The sequence below is a fragment of the Coptis chinensis genome, chromosome 3, assembly GCF_015680905.1.
Source record: "Coptis chinensis isolate HL-2020 chromosome 3, ASM1568090v1, whole genome shotgun sequence".
NCBI classification, from domain to species: domain Eukaryota; kingdom Viridiplantae; phylum Streptophyta; class Magnoliopsida; order Ranunculales; family Ranunculaceae; genus Coptis; species Coptis chinensis.
This window is the reverse complement of record NC_141458.1, coordinates 752395-758130: the sequence shown is the minus strand read 5'-3', so window position 1 is coordinate 758130 and position 5736 is coordinate 752395. Positions and strand designations below refer to the sequence as shown.

The 5736-nt window shown below is 36.9% G+C and overlaps 1 long non-coding RNA gene across 3 annotated transcripts; it reads right to left on the bottom strand.

Moving 5' to 3' along the window:
* Positions 1 to 1895: 1895 nt before the first annotated feature.
* Positions 1896 to 5736, bottom strand: LOC147507038 (uncharacterized). 3 transcript variants are annotated; one of them, XR_015216140.1, is made up of 4 exons: positions 5642 to 5736; positions 5082 to 5556; positions 2330 to 4873; positions 1896 to 2158 (listed from the first exon to the last, which is right to left on the bottom strand). It is a non-coding gene; the product is annotated as an uncharacterized LOC147507038 (long non-coding RNA). The 3 variants fall into 3 exon arrangements; XR_015216139.1 differs by lacking the exon at positions 1896 to 2158 and having other exon boundaries at positions 2213 to 4873; positions 5082 to 5285; positions 5377 to 5556; XR_015216138.1 differs by lacking the exon at positions 1896 to 2158 and having other exon boundaries at positions 2213 to 4873.

Sequence of the window (5736 nt, the reverse complement as noted above, 5' to 3'; positions counted from 1 at the left end):
ACAGTTCATTCTTAAGGTGGTGGGATTGTGATACCCCTAGGCATGGCCTGTGAAAGGGTATGATAGAAAGGTGCATATCCCGAGTTTGGGTAATGGTTGCGTCATGGTGGTCTCTCACTTCGCTTAAGCGACTGTCCAAAGATTCTGACTATAACATATATATATATATAGCTACCTTGACAACTTATCTTGACATTCACAACTTACACAATGAACTAAGAGCTGATTTTCTGGGAATATGTTCTCCATACAATAGAGATCATCTCCACAAATTATCAAGACATTTGAACATGTCTAACCTTGTCAAAAGTTGTGTTTAAGTTCAATATTTATCTAACGGTTCACAATTTTAGCACTCTTTTTAATAAAGCTAGACATATCCAATTGAGACGAGTTTTGGTGGAGATTATATCCAAGATAGGAAGATATTCTCTACCAAAAATAAGCCCTTAATTTAATGTACAAATTCACTTTTAAGTTTTGGATGTCAAGATAAGCTGTCAAGGTAGCCAACTCCATATATATATATATAAAGCGTGAATATGGGCTTTGTAGGAGACGAAGCCATAGTTGCAATGGTTTGGTATCAGATTCACATTAGCCTTCACACTCATGTTCAGTATTATATATATTGTGAAAACCCCTAGGCTAAGTGGGGTCAAGATCGTCGTGGTAGGGTGAGGCGGGTCATATATATATATATATAATCGACGTGGTATGGTGTGGCGGGTCATTATAAAATAGTATTAGAGCCGAGAACAGCTCATTCTTAAGGTGGTGGGATTGTGATACCCCTAGGCATGGCCTGGGAAAGGGTATGATAGAAAGGTGCATAGCCCGGGTTTGGGTAATGGTTGCGTCATGGTGGTCTCTCACTTCGCTTAAGCGACTGTCCAAAGATTCTGACTATAACTAATTAATCATCCAAATCCTAATGTCGAGGCTTTTTCCAGAACGTTTGGTTGTGGATTCCGTAGGAACTCGACAGTTAAGCATGCTCCGGTAAGAGTAGTCCAAGGATGGGTGACCTCCTAGGAAACTGTTGTTTGGAGTTCGAAAACCCCACACTGTCAGAGGTCCGCAGTGGCTAAGTGGGGACAGTATCAACGTGGTAGGCTGAGGCGAGTCATTACACGTACATATACATACCTTGTCAACTTGTCATCATTTGTGAGCTCTGCCAAAGTTTTATGTGCGCACAACCTTCTCAATCAACTGAATCCCCAGCCATCGACACATATATAGTTTCTCGTACGGAATAGTGAAGTAGTTGAATGTGCATGGCGAATGACAATGAGATTGTTAGTGATATTGGTGTTGTTTAATCTCAGCTCACCAGTTGATAATGGGCCAGCAATCTTCTCTAGAGTAAAACCACCCTTGAATACAGGGCCGAAGTCTCCTCTTTATGGCTTCTTGCGTGCAGATAGAATTATATGATCAAAGTGATATTATATGATCTTTGATTATCTTATGATAATGGATTATTAGATAACCCTCTACTAATCAAACACAACCTACTTTACAACTTATTACCCTGCACGTCACAACTGGTCTCGTATATATTATAATTAATTAAGTACTAGTAAATGGGCACATGCGTTGCACGTGCTAGACAAAATCTTTGCAAACAATATTGTCCGACGTATATATACTTCACACTTTCAGTCACAAATTATAGAAAAATACTAAAAACGAGGAGGAAGATTGCTAGTAATTCTATGGTTTTGGTTGAAATTTATTTATTTATTTTTCCTTTAAATTGTACAATCATAACAAACAAATTCAGATAAATGTGGTCAGAGTTTGTGATGTAATGACAATTTATAATTAAACTTGGAAGGAATTTCAAAGAAAACAGAAATAATGAAGTTAAGAAATTTGACTTCAAAAGGTAACATAATATTTTTGAACCAAACAAAACTTGTTACAAAGTGGAATTTATAGGCTGAAGAACATAAAAAGGTTATTAAATATGAACTTAGTAGGAAAACAGATAGACATTAATGAGTGTTTATGCTGCATCGAAAGATAGAGCTTTACCGACAACAACCTCCTCACCAACAAATACATCCTCAAATTGCATTTGTGACTCAGTTTCTGTCATAGATATGTTCTATCTCCTTGGACGTTAAAGCATCACATCAGTCTAGTGTTCCTTACAAAAAAAATTCAACCCCAACACTAACGTGATGTTTACAATTAGATGATCTGTAAGTAAAGGCCGAATTTCTTATGCAATGACTTAAATTGAAAAAAGAAAATATTACATGTTCTCCTTGTTCTCCCAAATGATGAATATAAACTTCCACACTATGATGCGGCTCACCTTACAATTTGGGATGCTTCTAAGCAATATCCTCCCGCTCGAAGATGTCAAACGGGCAATGTAAGAAGTAGTAAGTGTCTTGTGCTTCAATTCAGGTGCAACACCTTCCACCAAACATTTTTGGTCTGTTCACTGCAAGGAGAAAATGTGAATAAAGTCATACTGTAAAACAGGAAAATCTCAATCCGCTCTTGGTATGTTTTTTTTAAGCCACATTTCTAATCTTCATACTGCGCATGCACATCTGGTTTAAGTTGTATCTTTATCACCTTTATAACGGGAAAAAAAACTCAATCACTCGTTTCCATCTTAAATTTAAACCTGAAAATGCATAGCTGTTTTGACAATCATATCCTACGAACATATTTACTTTACAACACTTTATGTCCAACTGTTGAATTCCGAGATAACAACAATGGTTCGACCAAATTTTCGCCGTGACCTACGCTTCAAAAAAAAAATAGTTAGAACCGAACTGGTTACAGAGACGAAAATTATTATACTAAGTTACTAACAATCACACCACCTCTAAGAAAATTGATACTTAACATGGTAAATTTCTTTCAATCTCTACAAACAAATGTCACGTGATGCGACCTGCACATAGATAGGACTAAAAAACATTAAAAAATCTCAATAGACAGATAGGAAATATAATATTGTGCCCAACCTCATCTTGTTCATAAGTGAAAGCAACATGTTGTCCAAAGTATACTGTCACACTTTCAATTCAAGAATTATCGAAAAATACTAAAAACCGGGAGAGGAAGATTGCTAGTATTTCTATTATTTTGGCTTAAATTAACACAGCTAAAATTGTGTACACCACATCATATCAATTTGTGATATGTAGACCACCACTCGTTCCAATTGATTGGCGTACAAACGCTATCATTGGATGTATAGATAAAATCAAATAAAATAATCGATAAACAATCAAATTCAATATCAACATATTAAAATTTTAAAGGTCCTGTTCAATTCAAGTCTTCTTGTGCAATTTACTTGCGCAACGTTTTCTAAGTATGGGGGTACAAATATGGAACTCCTTACCATCACCATTTTTGATAAGTTGACACCTTCATGTTGCTGCCTTGGCTTTCCTAAGTAATCAAACTCAACATATGATAGTAGTTGAGTGGGCCTAAGTGCACAAAATGCCAAGTACACTATTTGAGTTAAGTTCATAGACTTTACAAAAATGGAGAAGACTGGCTTTCTACCAACATCATCCACCTACTCATGTCTTTTAGAAATGCATGCTTCTTCTGGCAATGTTGGTTCTACTATGAACCTATAAAGCTGTATATAATTCGAAGGCAACATGTTTATGACCAAGTCTAAACACATATACTTCCCTCTTAACAGTCTTAGCTAATAAGAAATTTGTTGATGCAACTGCCAAATTTTTTACTTGAGATGAAGTCTACAGGTTATCCTTGTGATGTCAGTGCCAGCGATGTCGTAATGATCAATAATACCAGATTTAATTTAACATGTTCATCAAACCATTGTTGACACCCTATGAAAACGAAAACTTGAAGCCGCAGAAAGGCAAAAAAGAAAGTAAAAAATCAAATCTCTCGAAGAATTTGTTGCTAAAAACTAAACAATATGTAGTGAAACCTATCAAACTGTGATGCTTATCGACGCAACTGGAAAAAACAACTCACACTCATAATTGCACATGCATTGAGAGATGAGTTATTCTTTACCAAAAACTAAAAAATACATGAAACCAGGTAACTGAACATCTGTTCCTTCTGGAGAACTAAACATTTGAAAGTAATTCACTGATAAAAATTTACAGTTCACATGAGACATGAGAGTGTGCTTTAGTACACTAACTTATCGTACAAAAAATTGAAGCTCATTGATGTGTTTACTCTATAGATATACAAAAGCCTCACAAAAATTATCATATATTAAGCCTTCTTCATGAGCTAGTTAAGTGTTGGAGTTCAAACACGTGTAATCTGTTGCTTATACACTTACTATTCCCCCAGGTTTGAGAATGTCAATTGGTGGGAAAGTAACCTCTTCTCATCACTTTCGTCAGTCTCTAGACCATCATCCTCTTCTTCATAATCAATCTCAGTGACGCTTTTCTTTCCATTGAGCTTGTGTGATTCTAAAAATCGTACTTGGGAATACTCACCTCCGATAAGAGGATTGTCAAACTCGATCATCTACATTTTTGATTCTATTAACGCTTACATTCGTGCTCTCGCTCTGTCTCTTGGATAAGTGCAGTAGAGGAAGGAGTAGATGAAGCAGCATATAGTCATTGGAATTGCTATTGCTATGTAAAGAGCTTTGGCAAGTGATGCAGCATTCTCCATATCTGTTTCAATCTCAACACCCTCGAGGAAGATGTTTATATCAATACAGATGCTGAGACAAAATCCCCACTACCGGAGGAGCAAATGAGGCCAGTATCAACTCAAAAGATCGATCCAGGGCATAGAACACCAAGAGGACGTAAGTGGACACATTCATTTGCAAGAAAGCAAATTCTTTCGCAACACAAATTCACCTCCCAGCCTAGGAAGCAAGAAACAATGTGAATTTAGTTGTATTCGGCTTTGTGCTCCCACAAATTTAAAAAATAAATAAATAAAAATGAAGAGATTGTTTGTAATTGGTCTAAAAAATCACAACGACATGGATAAGAGTAAAAGTTTTTCGTCTAAGAGGTGTGAGAGGTCCAAATTAGTACCAATGGCAAAGTTTGTTTAATAAAATCTATTACCTGGAAGGCTGGGAACTTGAAAGGGATCTCCATGTGGCAACTACCATCTTCGTCAATCTACCTCTCTGGACGATATTCTTCTGCATCCTCACCTCAAATATAGTTCATTCATCCCATGCCATAAGGCTGATACGATACCAAATCACATTTCTTCACCCTAAATCCCTCTGGCAAGGTATCATCTCCAAAGCAATATATTGCATTCTGCATATAACCAAGACCAGAGGCAATATTTTAATAATCAACACATGTAAACACAAATGACTTGGGAATAATAAAAGTGTAAGCATAAGACTTCTTTGGAGTCTCTTCCAGAACTGTTGAAGCTGGCTCGGTGACTGGAACAACTTCATCTTGACCTGAATGAACATGGGCCTCCACAACATCAACTTCTACAGTGGATACTTCACCATTGACACCTCCACTTCTGGAGTTGTATTCTCGGGCATGGGATGCTGAGGAATATGAGAGGGCTCTGCAACAAAAATAGCCAAGAATAAACATAAATGGTACCAAGCCACCTGTGGAATATAAAGAAATGAAAAGAAGATGAAGGCAACCTGGATCTGGGGTAACAGGACTACAGGAGTTGATGTGACGTTTTCAGTGACGCCATTAACTGCAATGGAAACTGCATCGGACTTCACCGTTTCAT